General features: G+C 39.4%; 1 pseudogene; it reads left to right on the top strand.

The window, feature by feature from the left end:
• The window catches only part of LOC101836650, a 53,132-nt pseudogene extending 48,929 nt beyond the window's left edge, over nucleotides 1-4,203 (top strand).
• The last annotated feature ends 15,392 nt before the right edge of the window (nucleotides 4,204-19,595 follow it).

Below are 19,595 nucleotides of genomic sequence, written 5' to 3'. Positions count from 1 at the left end.
GAATATGTTGAGCTTGATGCTTCTGAAAACATGTAGAGTGTGAAATTTATGCCCTGAAAAAATAACACTCTTTTTAAAATAGGTGACAAATAAAGTAGAACTGCTTCATAACAAACTTTTTAAGGGACAGAAAATAATGAAAGGAAATGCAGCATAATGCTAATAGCAGTTGTCCTTGAAGAGTTAGAGGAGCTTGGGGGTTTCTTTGTGTGCTGTGCAGTTACCATTTGCATTACTTAAAGAAGCACACATTTCTTTAATCATAATTTTTAAAAGTGTTTGAAAATGCTCCAGTTGATGCACAAGGAAGCAAAACCTACTGTTAAACAGAAGACATGCTTAAGGAGATTCATAAAAGCTGGAGGTACAAGGAGAAGCAGTTATACTGAAAAACGCAAACACTGAAGACCTGGGCCTCATCAGCACAGGGGCAGTCACATGCACAAAGACAGAACAAAGATGTGTGAGTTCTAATGCTGAAGGATAAAAGTTATAAAGAACCATAAGACATCCTAGTTTCCTAAATAACAGAACAGCCTTCAAAACTCAGCAGCTCTAAGAGAAGCAAGAATGGTAAACACTTATGTAACACCACACTGTTTCCCAAGTGCACACAGCATGTTAATAAAAACTGAGCATATGCAACCCACAAAGAAAACCTAAGTCTCAATGAAGTAGAGATAACCAAATCTGTCCCAAATCACAGGATAGCAAGCCCTGTGCTCACACTAGAAATGCAAAGACCCTCTATCTGGACGTATGACCTTGCCATGTTCTTAGATTAAAGTAGAAATAAATACATGGACTCAACCCTGGAGGACCAAGCAACCAGGAGCCTGCTGAGAGAGCCAGCCTACTCCCACACTCACTCAGGGCAGAGGGCAGAGGGGAGAGGGCAGAGGTGAATTCTGGGCCCCCAGATACAAGCATAAACAACAGAATACAGGAGTTAGAAGAGAGAATCTCAGGTGTTGAAGATACACTAGGAGAAATTGATTCATCGACCAAAGAAAATCTTAAGTCAAACAAACCCCTAACACAAAATATCCAGGAAATATGGGATAACGTGAAAATGCCAAATCTAAGAATAATAGGGAGAGAAGAAAGTGAAGAAACACAGTTCAAAGGTGCAGAATACATATTCAACAAAATATAGAAGAAAACTTTCCAAACATAAAGAAAGACATGCCAATGAAAGTACAAGAAACCTACAGAACACCAAATAGAGTGGATCACAAAAAGAAGTCCCCTTGCCACAAAATAATAAAAAACCCCAAACATATAGAATAAAGAAAGAATATTAAGAGCATCTAAAGAAAAAGGTCAAGTAACATATAAAGGCAAACCTACCAGAATCACACCTGACTTCTCCATGGAAACACTGAAAGCCAGAGGGTCCTGGATAGATATTCTACCAACACTAAGAGACCACAGATACCAGCCAAGACTACTATACCCAGCAAAGCTTTCCATCACTAGATGGAAAAAACAAAATATTCCACAACAATATCAGATTTAAACAATACATATCCACTAATCCAGCCCTACAGAAAGTACTGGAAGGAAAACTTCAACCTAGGGAAGGTAACTATGCTCACAAAAACATTAGCAACAGATAATCCAACTTTACCAAAAGCCAAAAGAAAAAGCAGTGTAATTCCACAAACAATAACACCAGCAACAACAAATCAAAAACAAACAAGAATTAACACTCAATAGTCCTTAATCTCCCTCAATATTAATGATCTTAATTTGCCTGTAAAAAGACACAGGCTAAGACAATGGATTCAAAGACAGAATAGATCCTTCTGCCGCATACAAGAAACACAACTCAAATTCAAAGACAGACATTACCTCAAGAGTTAGGAATTGGGATAAGATTTTTCCAATCAAATGGATCTAAGAAACAAGCTGTAGCTATCCTAGTATCAAACAAATTAGACTTCAAACTAAAATAAATAAAAACATGTGAAGAAGGTTATTTCATACTCATCACAGGAAAAATCCATCAGGATGAAGTCTCAATTCTGAACATCTATGCCCCAAATACAAAGGCAGCCACATTCGTAAAAGAAACATTACTAAAACTCAAATCATACATAAGAGCTCACACAGTTATAGTCGGAGACTTCAACATCCCACTCTCACCACTAGACAGGACCACAAGACAGAAACTTAACAAAAAAACCAAAGGAACTAACAGAATTATGACCCGATTAGGTTTAACAAACCTCTATAGAACATTCCATCTAAACACAAAAGAATATACCTTCTTCTCGTCCCCACATGGGACCTTCTCTAAAATCAACCACATACTTGACAACATAGCAAACCTCAACAGGTACAAAAAAATTGGAATAACCCCCTGTATCTTATCAGAAAACCATGCATTAAAGTTATAATTCAACAACAACACAAATTGCAGAAACCCTACAAATTCATGGGAATTGAACAACGCACAATTGCACCTTCAGCCACTGAGAGTAGGAAGGTTGAGTCAGGGAAACAAATAGAGAAGAGCAGGATGAGAGATACCATAATAGAAAGCGCCATTGTAGGTTTGAAGAGAGATCTGGCACTAGTGAGATGTCCAGAGACCTACAAGGATGACACCAACTGGCAACCTAACCTATAGTGGAGAGGCTACCTTAAAAGCCCTTCCCGGATAAAGTGATTGGCAACTTCCTTGTATGCCATCCTAGAGTCTTTATCCAGTGGCTAAAGGAAGCAGAGGCAGACACCCACAGCTAAGTACTAAACTGAACTCCTGGAAACCAGTTGCAGAGAAGGAAAAGAGATGAGCAAAAGGGTTAAGACTTGTTGGGTGAAATCCACAGAAACAGCTGACCTGAACAAGAGGGCGCTCATGGACCCCAGACTGATGGCTAAGAGGCCAGCTTGGAACTGGCATCCAGATGGACTTTGGGAGCCCATTCCACATGGAGAGATGCTGTCTCTGCCTGGACACATAGGGGAGGGCCTAGGCCCTGCAGCAGATGATATGACAGACTTTGGGGAATCCCCCATGAAGGGACTCACCCTCCCTGAAGAGTGGAGTGAGGATTGGATAGGGGTTTGGGGAGGTTGAATAGAGACAGGGGAGGGAGAGGGAGCTGGAATTGACATGTGAAGCAAGCTTGTTTCCAATTTAAATTAAAAAAGAAAGAAATACACACTTGAAATTTCAGAGTTTCTAAACAATATTGGTAGACAGTCTATGTGTTGGAATCTGTCAGGTACAGTTAAGGCACTGATCACAGTAAACTTGATGACGTTAAACTTAAATAAAATTAATTAATAAAAGATCATCTAGCTTAAGTAGCCTTCTTAAAAAACTAGAAAACAAAAAGTAACCACCTGAAAGAGCATCAGGAACAAGTCACTAAGAATAATTTACTAGTTCCTGTGAGTTTCTTCCTGCTGAGAACATCAGGCTCTGGCCTCTGGCTTCTGGCCATTCCCTCGGGCCATTCCCTAAAACAGCAATCTGTGCTCCTGGTGCAGCCTGAGAAATCCAGACAGCTTCTGTCCCAAAGCTGGAGGACATGCCGGCCTCTCCTGGCCTGATGAAGGGAGAAAAAGAGCAGCAAGAAGCAACTGAACATATTGATGAAGCACAGCATAAAACAGACAGATTTAATGAACAAGCTGGTGAGGACATTTTGAAAGTAGAACAAAAATATAACAAAGTCCGCCAGCCATTTTTTTCAAAGGAGGTCAAAATTAATCGTCAAAAATCCCAGATTTGGGGGTAATGACAGAATAGGCTTTTGTGTTGATGAAAACCCCTACTTTGAAAGCAAAGTTCTCTCCAAAGAATTTCATCTGAATCAGAGTGGTGACCCATCTTCCAAGTTCATTGAAATTAAGAGGGAATCTGGAAAGGATTTGACAAAATGTTCGAGTCAGATGCAGAATCAGGCCAGCGGGAGCAGCAAAAGCCAGAGAGCTGCTTTACCGGTCTACTGACCACTCTGATGCAGGTGCGGATGAGCTAGGAGAGGTCATCAGAGATGGTATTTGGTCCCATCCCTAGCAGCACTATTTGGTCCTCATATGGATGATGAAGAGGGAGAGGTGGAGGATGATGATCAAGAAGAGAGAGGACTGGAAGAAACTGATGAAGAAGGGGATGTGAATGAAGACCATGAAGATGATGATGAAGGGGAGGAAGGAGAGGAGGATGAAGGCAAGGATGATTAGCACAAAAGACTGATGCATTCCAGCCTCCTATTTTATTTTATTTTTTAATTTTCTTCAGTCCATGAGAGCAAGTTACAGTCATTCCCACCCCTTCCCTCAGTTTTTGAGGTCTATTTCTCTTCTCAACACCATGGTTCTCAGCTTGCTCTGGGGACATACTTGTACAAAACACAATGGGAAAAGAATCTCCACTTTTCTGGTGTAAATTAACTTTTATCCTTTTTTTTTGTCCCAAAAACTGTGGGTTCAACACCATCACCATGCTCTGTGAGAAAAAAAGAAGAAAAGCCCTCCAGCTCCCTGGGCTCTGCTGAAGGGAGGGGTGCTAGGCCCCAGTGGCATTGCATCGAGTTCTAGCTCTTTTCCTTCCTCTGTTTGTTAGACTAAGAGATTGTACTGTGTCTCTATATGGATAGAATTAGAATTTACCAACATGTGTCTGTCTACTTTCTTGTTTAAAAAAGAAAATGGTGGATATAGAAGGTCAACAAGTGTGGGTTTGAGGTGTTGAGGCGTCTGGGGGGTAAGCTGGCATGGTGACAACATGGCTTCTCCTTTGGCATGTTTGATTGTGATGCTTAACGAGCATCCTAGCGTTTAAGATGATAGTTTTAAAATAAAAGTCCCTGCTAATGATGACTTGAGTCTTGCCACTCAATGGGAGAATCAGCAGAACGTGTTGACATTCTTTGTTGTAACTTTATTTTAATTTTTTTTTACTTTTGCTGGAAGGAAGAGATGCTCATTTTAAATGGTGAAGTGTACAAGTTGCTTTGTTACATTGAAACCAATGTGTACACAAAAGGACCAGGTGCTTTTATGTCAGGGTAGATGCTCAATTGGCCTTCCAGTCTGACCTGCCTAAAGACATCATGCCAAACCTTGTCTCCCTGACTTCGTATTTTTTGATACATACTTTGCGGAGTGACCTCAGGGCTTTGTAGATTGAGTTAAAAGGACTTGGATCATATCTCCACTGGGCATTTTTTAAATTGTCCCTTTAGTTACCTGGATATTATGACAGCAACTACTCTCCCTGTGTCACAGACCTGTTGCTCTAGTGTCATCTGTATGAGGAACAGCTGCAGTTGTGTCTTCATTGGAAGTGGCCAAGAAAGTGGGCCGTCATAGTACAGAGTCCATGGGGTGGATGGGAGTGCTATGTCCCAGGTAGGTAGCCGAAGTCCTCAGATGTGACTGTGAACCTGGGTGGATGAAGAGCTCTGTCTGCTCAATGCCATTGTGCAGACAATACTGTTGCATAGGCTTTTTAATACTGCAAAATAGAGCTAAACTTAAATGTCGCTTTTTCAGAGATGACTAATGGACAGCCTGGTCGAAGTCAAAGCTTTTTGATGTGTAGAACTTTATAAATGGAATTCCTCCATCAATGGACAAAGTGTAACTAAAATCTGTCCAGATGGATAGTGTGTAATTTCTGCACAGAACCCTACTTAGTAAATACATTACTGTACCATCAAGAAAAAGAAATATAAAGATACAAAAAGAATAACTTACCAATGATAAAAATTTTAAGTGTGAAAATCCAGTTACTTAAGCCAATCAAAAGAAAGAGAGAGAAACCATCTATTATAATAGTTACTGAGCAAAACTGTATTGCCAAGTTTCCATTATTATTACTTTATAAATGTTATCCAATATCTAACATCTTATTATGAAAATATCTAGACATAAAGATGAAAATAATATAATTGTACATGCACAACCTATATAGGAATTTTCACATATAGTTTTTATGAGTAGTTTGGGATTAAGTTTCAGATATGACATATTTTAGATATATTCTGGACTCTAGCCCGGTCAATATGAATCTCCTAACAAGATGATTAAAACCCAAACACTATCTTCAGTACCAAGAAAATTAGCAGTAATTTCCTAACATTAAACACTATCTTACCCATATTCAAATTGCCCTATCATGTATAGAATTCATAGCTAGTTTTTGTTCAAAACCGGAAACATAAATATAGAAAAACGAGCTAGTATACATGTATATAGACATCACAGATCCATCTCAAGAAAGTAGTTTTATTCATAATTTAAACTTTTAATAGGAAAAAACTAATAGTTTTTTGCTATTTATACAGAGCAGGTGATTTATCTGTGTTAATCCCATTTTTATCTTTTCTTTACATATTTTTTCTTTTTATTGGAGATAAATATTTTCTCACATAATATATCCTGATTATTGTTTCCCCTTCCTCTACTCCTCCAAGTATCTCCCCACATCCTTTCCCTTCCAGGTCCGTTCTCTTTCTGTTTCTTATTATAAAACAAATAGGCATCTAAGAAATAATAATTAAATATGATGAAATAAAATATAATATAAAATCAAAGCTATCACATCAAAGGTGGGCAAAACAAATCAAAGAAGGAAAAGAGACCAAGGAAGGCACATGAATCAGAAACCCACTTGTTTGCACACTCATGAATGTAACAAAAACACTAAACTTGAAGCTATAATATATACACAGAGGACCTGGTAGAGACCTGCATAAGACCTGTACATTCTGCTTCAGTCTGTATGAATGCATATATGCTTTGCTCATGATAATTTAGAGGGCCTTGTTTCCTTGGTGTCCTCCAACCCCTCTGGCTCTTACATTCTTTCTGTCTCCTCTTCTGCAGGATTCCCTGAGCTCTGGGGGGAGGGATTTGATGGAGACACCCCATTTAGAGTTGAGTGTTCTCACTCCCTGTGTAATGTCAGGCTTGTGGGGCATCTCATATTTGTTTCCATCTGTGGCAGGATAAAGGTTATCTGATGATAGTTGAACAAGGCACATATCTATGAGCATAGTAGAATGCCATTAGGAGACATTTTATCACTGGGTTTGTTGTTGTTGTTGTTGTTACCCTATGTTTCTAGGATATCTAGTTGTAGCATGGTGTTCCCCCCCCCACCATCTGCCTGGTCCCTGCCACAGTTGCCGTCCCCAAATAACACACAAGACACTATATTAATTATGAAGCTGTTGGCCGTTTGCTTGTTTTTTTACTGGTTAGCTCTGACATAAGTATTTAACCCATAATTATTAATCTAAGTATTTCTCTTACCAGAGAAAAGGGTTAGGACTTCTTACTCTGGCGGCCTACATAGTGTCTGTCTCCACCTCTCTTTTGCAGAATCCTCCTTGACTCCTAGTCCTTCCTATCTTGCTTCCCTATTGGCCAACAGTGCGTTATTCAACAACCAGTAAGAGACAGATTTACAGAATGGCATCTCCCATCATCTCCTCTTTTCTGTCTAAATAAAAAGAAAGGTTTTAACTTTAACATAGTCAAATTATATGTAACACCAACAGTTATCAAGTAAGAACTATAGTTACACTATTTTGTCCATTAACATTTAGTAAGATTTAAAGAAAGTATTTTATCTTCTATCTTATCTGTGTGAGTCTCAAGTCTTATATGTAGCTTATCTTTTATCATAGCTAAGGAAAATTCTGATTATAACTACCTGTCTTCAACTCCATCAAAGACCATAGAAGGATAATATATAAACACTAGAATGTACAGAGACATCTTACTACCTGGACAGTCACCTGAAGTTCCTCTATAACGCTGGGGCATCCATCTTCAGCTCTCCACTTGCATTGGCAGTCTGTCAGTCATTTTTCTGTGTCCTGTAGAAAGTCTGGTAGACTCTTCCATGAAGCAAGAACCCTGAAGGACTGCTTGAGTTTAGCAGTCACTTTCCTATGGGTCCTACATGTCCAGTTTACACAGCTACAGTCAAGCAGTCCAGGCAAGAGCAGTTTCTTGCCCAAATGGCTAATCTTGTCATGTTGAAAGCAAACTCCATAACAAGTTTCTTCTATGCCCATCTTCCTCTCAGAGGTAATTGGTGCTGCCAGGAGCAGACATTTTTCATTGTTAAGAAAAACCCTAAACCATTTTAAATACCATTTTCTGAAGGCCTTTGAAAGCTTTGAAGACTATCTATCTACCTCAAATATATCTCTGTATATCTAGAAAACCTAACTTACCTAACTATAAGTTCTGACTATTATAAGTAACTATCTATAGTCTGTATTTAATTACGCATTATGTTTTAAAAGATCAATACTTAAACAAAAGGAGAAATATACGTATCAAAAGTTGACCTTGAATTTGGATCAATAAATGAAAAACCATACCAATACAAAGTATTCATTTCCATGCCATAATCCCCTTTTACCTTTAAAAAGAGATGATTAATTGTGATCATTAACCAAATATAAGCAACCCCATTTACATAAAAACAAAGATTTATAAACAATATTTGGGAATTTGGACATTGCTCATTCCAAACTGCCCTCTGCCGATAGGGGGTGCTGTCTGTACCATGGGGATCATGACAAAACACAGAAACCTGTATGTATTAAGTCCTTGTTTTTGTGGTCAACAAGGCTGCATCATCTCAGCTCCTTAAGATGTTGAATCACTTGGGCCACTGCTTTCAGGGGTCTTGGTTCATCAAACCACAGAAGCCTGGAAGGAATCCATAGCTTTCCATTTTCTGTGGAAACACAAATAAAATATCTTTTCCAAAGTAACATATCCTTATACTTAAATTTTGAACTCAAGGTATTTTCAAAAGATATAAGTTGAATTAATTCGGCAGCATTTATAATCAAGTGTACTTTAGCAGTTGTTCCTTCCTTAGCAATCAAAAAACTGAAAATCACAATAGCATACAGTATCCAGACTCTCTGTGTATTTTCCATCTTTATGTGACTTATATTACTCTATTTCTTTACTTTTTGTTGAATAAAGCACTGTTGGCCAATAGGGAAGCAAGATAGGTGGGACTAGGAGCCAAGGAGGATTCTGGGAAAGAGAAGCAGAGACAGACACGATGTAGGCCGCCAGAGTAAGAGGTCCTGACCCTTTTCTCCAGTAAGAGAAATACTTAGATTAACAATTATGGGTTAAAGCTGGGCTGTTAGTGATACACGCCTTTAATCCCAGCACTCAGGAGGCAGAGGCAGGCAGATCTCTGTAAATTCGAGGCCAGCCTGGTCTACAGAGTAAGTTCCAGGACAGCCTCCAAACAATACATAGAAACCCTATCTGGAAAAACAACAACAACAAAAACAATTGTGGGTTAAATACTTAAGTCAGAGCTAGCCAGTAAGAAACTAAGCAAATGGCCAACAGCTTCATAATTAATATAGTGTCTTGTGTGTTATTTGGGGACTGCAACTGTGGCAGGACCCAGGCGGATGGTCTGGAATACTACACGTTACATCTAGTCGTTGGTTCTTGGTCACCCAAGCAATGTCAAGTATGGGTTCCATGTCATGGAGTGGGCCTTAAGTCAAGTTAGATATTGATTGGTTACTTCCATAAGCTTTGTGCCACCATGGCTCTAGCATATCTTGTAGGTGGTACAACACTATAGGTCAAAGGGTTTGTGGCTGCTTGGTATTTACATTTCTCTTTTGGTAGTAAACATGGTATCTTCTGATACCAAAGATGCTAGAATGTAGGAAGAAGGCTCTAGTTACACATCAGCTCTGCTTTCCATGTTCAATGAGTTGTGTGGGGAAGACTTGGTGTCTGTTTTGTATTGTCCTGGCAACAGTCTGGGTTGGGAGCCATTTGACCAACAATTCAATTGGATGTAACCCAATCCCAATACTGGAAGCTTCATTTGGTGACAAGAGATAGTCAGTTGGAATTTTGTCCCCCCCACACACAATTATTTGGCAATTTTATTTATATAACCTTCAATTATGTATATATTTTAGGAAGATTCTAGTGTATTATGTTTCTGTACTATGCATCAAGTGGCCATTAATTTTAGCTGTCTCTCTCCATATTCTCTACCTCATCTCCCTCTTCCCTCCCCACTTGATCTTCCCATCCAAGCACCCCCCACAATCCTGTATCCATCTGTAACTATCTATTTTATTTCCATTTTCTAGGGTGGATCAGGAGTTGGAACCAGTGACTAGTTGACAAGAATTAAGCATAGAGAATATGGAGGACCAATAGAGAGATGCACAGGAAGGAGAAGGGGGTACTTAGAGATTCACAGGCCTTTTCAGTTTGGGACCATGTAGAAAACTGTTCTTTTGCTGGGTCCCTGCCCAAGAAGAAGGCCAACTGGTTGCTTCTTGACTTCTCTAATCCAGCAGGCTTTCACCCCAATATCTGTCTCCTGAGTCTCTATTGGTAAATAGAACAACTTAGATAAAAAAAAGCAACAACAACAATTGGATAAGTGTTCCCCTTGCTCCATATCCTCACCAGCATAAGATGTCACTTGTTTTATTGATCTTAGCCAATCTGACAGGTCTAAGATGAAATCTCAAAGTAGTTCAACATCCTTAGCCATTGTAAATCAAACTCATTTTTATCTTATTTTTAACTTAAAACTTTATGTATTACTGTATTACATGATGTGTGTGTATGTGGGTATGTGCTTGTGTGGTATATATACACAAAGTATGATGATATAAGGTTTTAATAACACTGCAGTGCTCGTCTCGAACTTTTAGTTGTTTTATTTATGCATTTTGAAATTTATTTGGATCATCCATTTGTCATAATCTGACAACTGTTAAAGACATGGTCCCCAGACAGTGGAGCTTGGGAAGGTTGCAAAAACCTTTCAGCTCAAGATTCCAAGTTTATGATGGATCCCATAATCAAACCGGAACAATCAAAATCCTAAGTGATTACTCGATATTGGCAAAAAAAATTAACCAAACTTAGAAAAATAAAACAAGTAATTTTCTATGAAAACTAATATCAGAAAATTTTTAAATACATTTACCATGTCACTTTTGGCAAGAGAAATAGAAATAATAATCAAAGGTGCTTTTGTGTAGGCACTGGATCTACAAAACACAACCATAGAATAGAATACTCATTTATTTTCTAGTTGCTATGGCAAAATGCCTAGTAAAAGCAGCATAAGAGGGGAAAGGTTTACTGTGGCTCCAGTTTAATCCTCCAGGCAGGGACTAGTTCCATCTGATGAGACTCCACCCCCTAAAGTTCCACAGCCATTTATTTCATGTTTTCTGCCGAAAGTTTTTCATAATAATGTATTAGTTGTCTTCTCTATCTCTCTCTCACACCCTCCCAATCTCTCCTCTCCCCCCTCTCAATAAATTAAACAAAATGAAATAAAATTTTAAAAACTAAAAACTTTGCACACTACTGACATGAATATGCTGGTTTACTTTTACATTAAAGAGTAAAACTTGGTTGTATTAGGTCTCAAACCAGGGACAAACAGCTGAGGTGCTTATTAACATATCTAAGTGGATGCTGGCCCTTCAGAATCTGGGGTCATCCCTCAGTCCCCACCTGTTAGAGGCCCTCCTGGCTGGCATACCCAGCCCCACACCATGAACGCTCCAGCCCAGAGCCTGGGCTGCCCTTCCCCAGCTGCTCTTTCCTATATAACCTCAGCCATGTTGGCTACCAGCCCTTTACTGACCTCTTGGCCTCTTGGCTCCACCCCCTTTCTCTCTCGCCCTCTTCCTTCCCCATCTCCTCACATGACTCAGTTCAGTCCTCAGTCTTGTTCATTGTGCAGTCTCCCATATGTCTCTGCCTCTGCCTGTGCTCTTCCTTGTATCTGTAATAAAAACCTCAATGCCCTAGAAGCGGGCATGTCCTCCTATTACTCCCTTTCTTCATCCATCAGCTGTGGAATTCTGAGAGTGGCATAAACAAGTTCTCTTACAATGGACTCAGCTGCTCCGAACCAAGTTGCCGATTTGGCTTTCCTAAGATATGTATGGATCATTTGTTTCTGCCACCCTCCAAATCTTATTCCAAATTCTAGAGTCCAATTCTTCCCCTGCTCTCCCCCAGTCCCCTAAACCCCACACCCCACACACCCACACCCACTCTAGCCATCCAACTCTCTTCCACTACGATGTAAGTGTCTCTCTGGCTCCTGGAACCTACCGAGCCCATCTGGGCATCTCTCCATACTAAGACACTTTGCTCTCCCTCTACTGAAATCCTCCCTTTTTCCAAAAGCTTCTCCCAGTTTACCTCTCCAGCTGTTTTCTCCTCTACCTGCTATAGCCACCCATCTCTCCTTATCTACGGAGAAAGTGTCATCCAAGAGCTGCTTTTACTACAAAAGCCACACTATGTACCACGAAGCTTCTTTTGCCTCCCACTGGACCCCAGTCACAAAGACAAGGGACACCTTCCCTCTGAGATTTGGAACATTTCTCTTGGACAAGTTTCCCATTCCACTTGGGGACAGCCCCAGATGGAAATTCTTGTTATCACGCTGCTCTATCCATTTCAGCCCAGCTCTTTCTCTCACCTCCCGTTGGGAGCCAAAGTCCCACCTAGGGTCCCAGCAGCAACCACCTGCAACCATGGTTTCTGTTTCTCAGTTCCCTCCTAGAAGTCCTGCAGCTTCTCTAAGCCTCTCTCTCTCTCTCTCTCTCTCTCTCTCTCTCTCTCTCTCTCTCTCTCTCTCTCTCTCTCTCTCTCTCTCTCTCTCTTTCTCTCAGCTCCCCTCTTGCGGCTTATAGAAATCCCCTCCAAGGGGAATTTAATTTTTCTGCCCTCTCTTATCTCCTCCTTCTCTGTCTATACACTGCTTGGCCTCAGTACAGATCAATAGACTGCCATCATGACTCATCACCAAAGGCAGTGCTGGCATGAAAACCAAACTTCCTGTCTTAAAGAGAACAAGAGAAGGTTTATTGTGGAGACATTCTGAGTGATTGTGGCCTGGGAGCTCAGATTTGGGTCACTCCAAATTCCATTTCCCAACGTGGAAGCAGTTCCATGAGGTTTTATAGTTTTACAGAAAAAAAGAAGTTCATAAATCAGTGCAATTTTAAATACATTTGTGGGTATACCATAGATTGGGTGGGTGGGGGAAGCTTTTCTATAGGCCCAAGATGCTATTTGATAGCATTCTTACTTTCAGAGTTGCTGGAAACTAGTGGTCTGTTTAGTTAATGAATTCCAAAAGGTTTCCATTAGTCACAGATGTTAGTTCAGGCACAGGTGGGCAAGGAATGGCTGTTCCTAATAGCCAGAACTACCCTAAGACAAGGCTATAGCCTCTGGACCTCCAGCATTGCAAGCTCCCCACAGTACTGTAATTCCAATCTGTCTATTAGTTTTTGCCGAAACAGCTTCTTCTCAGTTTTCATGCACAGTAGAGACCCCAAGAGGTAGATTAATGTCATTACAAAGGCGAGAATTCCTTCTCCCACTACCATGTGACATAGCTGAAGATCTATGAACAACAGGTCCTTACCAAACACAGAGTCAGCAGGAGCATGGGTTTGGCCTTCTGGTCTCTGGAACAGAGCCTTCTGTTGACCAGAAGCTAGCTCATCTTTGGTGTTGTGTTAGAGCAGTAACAGACTAAGCCACCGAGTCAAAATGGCAGAAACAGGCAGTTATAAAGAGAAAAGTCCGGGTACCTGACATAAGTCCACCCCCTCTGCAAGGATGAAGGCTGGCCACTGTCCTGAAGGAGAAGGGTTGAAGGTAGCTATGTCTACACATGAGCATCCTTAGAGCCATCTGCTAATGCAGGAGAGATGGACTGTTAATGGATGAATTTTGCACAATTCCAAAAACAACATCTTTTGTGCTTATGAACTCCTCCTAGATGCTAATTTGTCAATTATCTTCTCTGACAGTCCACTCTCACAAGGACTGGAAGAGGGTCAGAAGTTGCTATGATCCCTTTGCAACCAGACAAGTGCCAAAGTGATTTCCCCAAGGCACACAGCAATTGGTTCTAGGGGAATAAATGAATTGCATTTGTGTAAATCAACTAAATTACATCCTTGGGGAAATATGTTGCATTGAAAGCAATTTTCAAAATACCTAATAACTCCCTACCGGATCCACTTCCCCTTTTCTTCATTTCCTTTAACCCTTTCCAGTAGGAACTGTACACTCGTGGCACCAACAGGTATTGGGCTATAAGAAGTGCAGGGGACAGTCAGAGAATAGTCCTAAACAACTAGACTAAAGATTTTTATAGCTCATGGCTTTGGTGAAAATAAAAGTCAAGAAGATAAAATCCACAGAAAAATAGGTTTAATTTTAAAAGGCGGGGAACGTTAAAAGTGAGACACAGCTAAGAAGTTCAACAATAAGCAACTGGCTGACCCTCCAAAAAAAAAAGTGGCTGAAATTTAGAGGATGTTAAGCATCTAGAAGATGTTCCAAAGTGAGAAAGATCTTTGTTCAGTAGCCCTTGAGTGCAGAGATGGTGAAGGATAAAGAGTGAAAGATAACAAGGTTTGCTGATGGAGAAGACTAAGAGGAATTAGCACTTTTGAGGAAAGAGAACGGGAACCCCAGCAAACAGAAGGTGGCCATCAATCTTTCTTTAATTAGTAGGCAGTGGAGGTCTATTTAGAAAGACACTTTGAATGAAATTGTGTGTGTGTGTGTGTGTGTGTGTGTGTGTGTTCTCCAGCCTAACATAGATGGAATTATGGGATTCAGATGGTTTCCACCATTAAGGGACAGAGAAGTTGTTATTCAGAAAGCTATCAGCAAAGTTAATAATGTATTAATACACTGGGTGGGATGAGCCTGTAGGAGCTCTGCAAAACCATTTAATCATTCTTGCATTTTCCTCACGTGACTGGTTCTAAAAGCTTTTCCAGCTGTCTAATAATCTTAATCATGAGAAACATAATAAAGCTTAATAAAATTTATTCTATTTTAAATGATATTTATGATGAAATGTTTTAATTACCCCTAGATAAAATTCTACTGATAATGGGAATTATTCTTAGCTTTGAAATATACAAGTTTGACAGCCAAGATATTGCTATGGCTGATGATTATGTGCAGGGGGAAGGCAATATAATTCCATCTGGAAGTCAATACATCATACTCTAGTGTCAAATCTTCAAACAGTGACAGCCCAAAGAAATTGTAGGCTCTTTCCCAGGAGAAGCGGCTCTAAAGGTACACTTAGTCCTTCCCTTTTGAAAACACACATGTCTTGCCTCAATTTGGCCATCATCTAAAAAGTTAACTCTTTGAAGTTGAAGATGGATCTCTCTTTAAACTAGTAGCTTTCAATCCCGGATGCACACTGGAGTCATGGAAAGCACTTTCAAAAGCAAACTGAGGTCTAGCTGCCTCTGCACCATTCCAATATAATTGACCTAGGGTGTGGTCTGAGAAGCAAGAAGGTTGGGAGCCTCTGGGGCTGCTGATGTGCAGACAAGGTGGAGTGTCTGCTGCACTCTCCCAAGGGTTAATTAATAGCTCAGATTCCCATCTACTTTTTGAACAATCTCCCAAAGTTTTGGGAGCGCTATTAGAAAATAGTGCTGGCATAGGGAGGTGTGGGGAAATGGCAAAGGGAATCAGGCAAATAAATGAACAAGGACAAAACAATTATTGCCATTCTGGGAAACAGATATGCATTTTAAAGAGAAAATTGCTATTTGGGGGAAATTATTAAGGCTTTTTATAGAGGCACAAAGCAAAGGCAAAAATATAATAGGAAAAAATCTATGAGAAACATTGACTCTTAAGGGGTTAAAATTATCCATTGCACTCAGGTTAAAAACAAAATTCCATTTCTTCAGCTGCCAGATAATTTTGGGTTGTTTTGTTTTGTTTTTTGTTTGGTTTGCTTGCTTAGGGAGTGTCTTCTGCAGAAAGGAAGAAACTGAAGACTTCTAAGTTCTTGTCAATATGCCATTCCCTAAGACTTGAAAGGAAATGTCCAGTTGCAGGGTTCTACATCAGGGGTTCACTGCTGAAACTTTGAAATAGCAAAGTCAGTCATCTTTGCTCTCTAAATTGGAATTCCTACTTGATTGATCATTTAGTTTGCAATGAAGTTTGCTAGTTATACTACCACTAACTGTTGTGCTTCAGTGTTGTCCAAGAGGACAGGGAAATGGTTCCATGTTTGTGCTTATAGTGACCTGGACAGGCTGGAGCAGCAGACAGGAAATATCAAAAGCTAAGACCATCCTAATAGGTAGGTGACAGGCGACAAGCAGCAATCCTACAGAATTTCCCTACAGAATCTGTGCATTATTCTGCCATCTCACAGGAAGAAAACTTGAGGTTTGGTTTAAAGATGAAAGAAACCAGTAACTTCAGAAAGTTTAAGAAATACCTACCTTTGTCAACGGTCCCAGATCCTTCTTCTCTATTGATGGCGATGGTTCCAGATTCTCCATTGGTCTTTCTGTCTCCTTTTCCTTTGATCAACCCTAAACAACATTTTCTGTCCTTATTATTAGGTTATACGGTGTAATTTGGCCCAGATAATTAAAAAAAGTAGATCAGATGTAAAGCACTTCCAAATTCAGCATCCCGAGTGTTCTGTGTGGCCCACCTATGTTCCTTCGGGAAGCTGAATACAAAGGTTACAGTACAGAAGGTCCAAGGGATCCTGAAGAGTGATGGAGTCTAACTGTCTGTATTATCACAGGAAAGTTTGCCATCAAACACTCTTGGCTATAATGAAATCATTTCATATATTAAGCTATGTAATTAGTTTTACTTAACCAGATAATATGCTTAGTGATTACTCAAGTCCAAGAAGTTGCATTCTGAATAATTACTATTTCTTCTTTTTAAATTTTCTTTGCAAATATTTTCATATAAGCATACATTACACAATAATCATATTATTTTTAAAAGTTCAGTAAATTCTAAAGAATTTATAGTGTGGCATATAAGAACAGTGGAAGTAAATTAATAAATCTACAGAAAATGATCTGGAAAATTTTGCCTGAATAGTGGAAAAACAAATAAAACACTTATAAAAAACCCACGAGTCAATTAGTGAAAATTAGAAAGTCTTTGGAAGAAGCAAAAATGAAAACACCACATTTCAATACGTACAGGAGGGTTCTATAGCCCACTGGGGCAAAACGCTTGACAGCACCATGTACGTGCTTATTTCTTTAGCATCTATATCCAAGTTCTTCTGCTCTGTTTCTCCCTTTCTCAAGATTTTCCTTAACCCACATAGGAGAGAAACTATGGTTTAATTTTTATTTTTCTTTGTTATACTTCTAATTATCATAATTTACCAATCAGATAAAGGTTTGACTGTTGTCTTCTAATACAGCTTGGGGAAAGAGCTTGGTAAACATCCACTGACTAAATAAATGAAATTTCAACTTGGAGGGAGAGAAGTGAAGAGAGCTGCCAGCATTGTGTATTCATGTTCATCCCCCTCACATACTTGGCCCTCATTTTCCTCTCTTAACAGTCCTTTTAAACAAGTAGTTATAGAATACACATCTAATCTGTCTATTCTAATGCATACATTTCCTCTTGCACGTCCATTGAGGTTTTATCTAGCCTCCTCTGAATACTTCTAGTAAGAGTACCCAGCACATCTGAGAGATGTCTAGACTCATGCCAATAAAATGATTTAGACTGAGCTTTACATAATAATTTGTTATTATGATGATAGGAACATAAGTATCATCATGGAGTTTGACATATGCCTCCAGTTCAAGTAGTCTAGCTCCATAGCCAGTCCATCACTTCTGCCTGGAACCAAGTATAGTCTAAAAGTTTCTATTTTCTCTAGTTTGAGACTCTTAGAAAACCTTGTATCTGGGCACATGATCTTCAACATGTTTTTGCTTTTATGTTCTCCATACTCTTGATATGAAATACTGTGAAAGCACAGAATTCTATGTTAACCACTGTCAGAGGTAAAGAAGTACCTAATGATGTTGTATGACAGACTTATTCTAGGCAGACACAACACATATCACCCCAAATACACAAGACCAAAGTACAGATATCACCCCAATGAGTTTATTGTGGTTACTTAATAGAATACAGTTAAAGGGTTACTTATGGGAATGGAAATGACTCTAAGACCACTGGATAACCAAAGTGTATCCTAGCGTGGATGGCAGCTCATGAAACTGGAAAACCTGGAACACGCTATAGAGCCCACAGGCAGCTAAACAGGTTCCAGAATATCCTTTCCTGGTGACTCAGTTGGCCTGAGCCCCTTCCTGGCAATCTGCCTGGTCTTAGTTTCCTCTGGGCAGTTCAGCTGGTCTCTCTTTAAGGCTGTTGGGCTTTAGAGAGTGACAACAATACTCTTTACTATTTACATAAGCTTAGGAGAGGAGGGGCTTAGTGAATCTGTTCAGTTTCAGGAACTTCCTGAAGCTATTTGGAATTGTTTATACTCTCAGTCTTAATGAGAATCCGGTAGGATGTAATGCTCCATTCTCAGAGGAAACTACTTTGCCACAAACAGGTGGGGTGGGAGTGGTTCCAACTGCATTGCCATGCCCTTTATCACTTTGGGAAGATTTACCTCTTCAGTGCATCTTCGTGCAATTCCTTTCAGTTTCCTTCGTCCATTTCAGTGGACTGGTCCCAGACCTCTGCAGTTCCTCTCTATATTCCTCACAGCATCAGAATTGCACGTTATATCTATGTGATTGCATAACATAAAAGGAGCATGGCATTGGTGCAGCAACTTGATTTTCATTACCTTACTGTAGTCTATTATTTGGATGGCATGATTAGTTGAAAGTATTATTTAGTGTCTGCATTCCAGAACACATCTCATTGGTATCTCTCAAAGAACAATCAATATCAACTGAAATTAAAGATTATAAAGTTTATCATATTTTAATCATATTCTGAAATACAATTTTCCAACATACATTAATCGAGTTTAACCACTGGCTAATTCCATCCTTAAAGTTTTGTGTCACTTTTCAATATGTTGCCAAGTGGTTCCCCCATGTTGATTAATTTAATAAACCTTTTGTTTTCAAGTTCTGATTATTAATATTTTAAATGACATTATATCAAGTGTGTACATTCAATTTTCTTCTCCAAGTGTGATGTGTGCATCTTTCATTTTTTTATTAGAACACAATCAACACTGCATTAATATAGCACTTTTGAACTAGAGAAAACCAACACCTTGTATTTAAAATGACAAGTTAATAACTGCTGCCATCTGCAGGCAACAAAAAAAACTCTCTGGCTTATACTTCTTTGTTGTTTGATCAAAGGCAATTTCAAGTGTACAAAATAATTATATTTCCAAGAGCAATGTGCTCATAGATAAAAATAACCCTGGTTGTATCCTGCCCTCCACATTTCACTGAAACAAACAGTACCTAGAGGAAACAGGACAACATGAGTCAAGACAGTTGCCTTGGTAAGACTGAAGCTGCCATTTTTCGTAGATAATATGGACTGAAAACATTAGAAGAATGGAAAGCAGATATATCCCCAAAAGGTAATTTTGCTGGAGTGCGGGGCATCATTAAGACTGTAACTACCAAGTTAGCAATTTATTTTCAATTCCCTCTTCAATACTTTCTGAGCAAATGATAATTAAACTACCTTGCTAAGTCAAATTGATGACCACTTGCATTCTGAAGGTC

The sequence above is a fragment of the Mesocricetus auratus genome, unplaced genomic scaffold, assembly GCF_017639785.1.
Source record: "Mesocricetus auratus isolate SY011 unplaced genomic scaffold, BCM_Maur_2.0 Super-Scaffold_100019, whole genome shotgun sequence".
In the NCBI taxonomy this organism is placed as follows: domain Eukaryota; kingdom Metazoa; phylum Chordata; class Mammalia; order Rodentia; family Cricetidae; genus Mesocricetus; species Mesocricetus auratus.
Note: the sequence above shows the minus strand (reverse complement) of the source record. Positions and strands in the feature narration are given on the sequence as shown.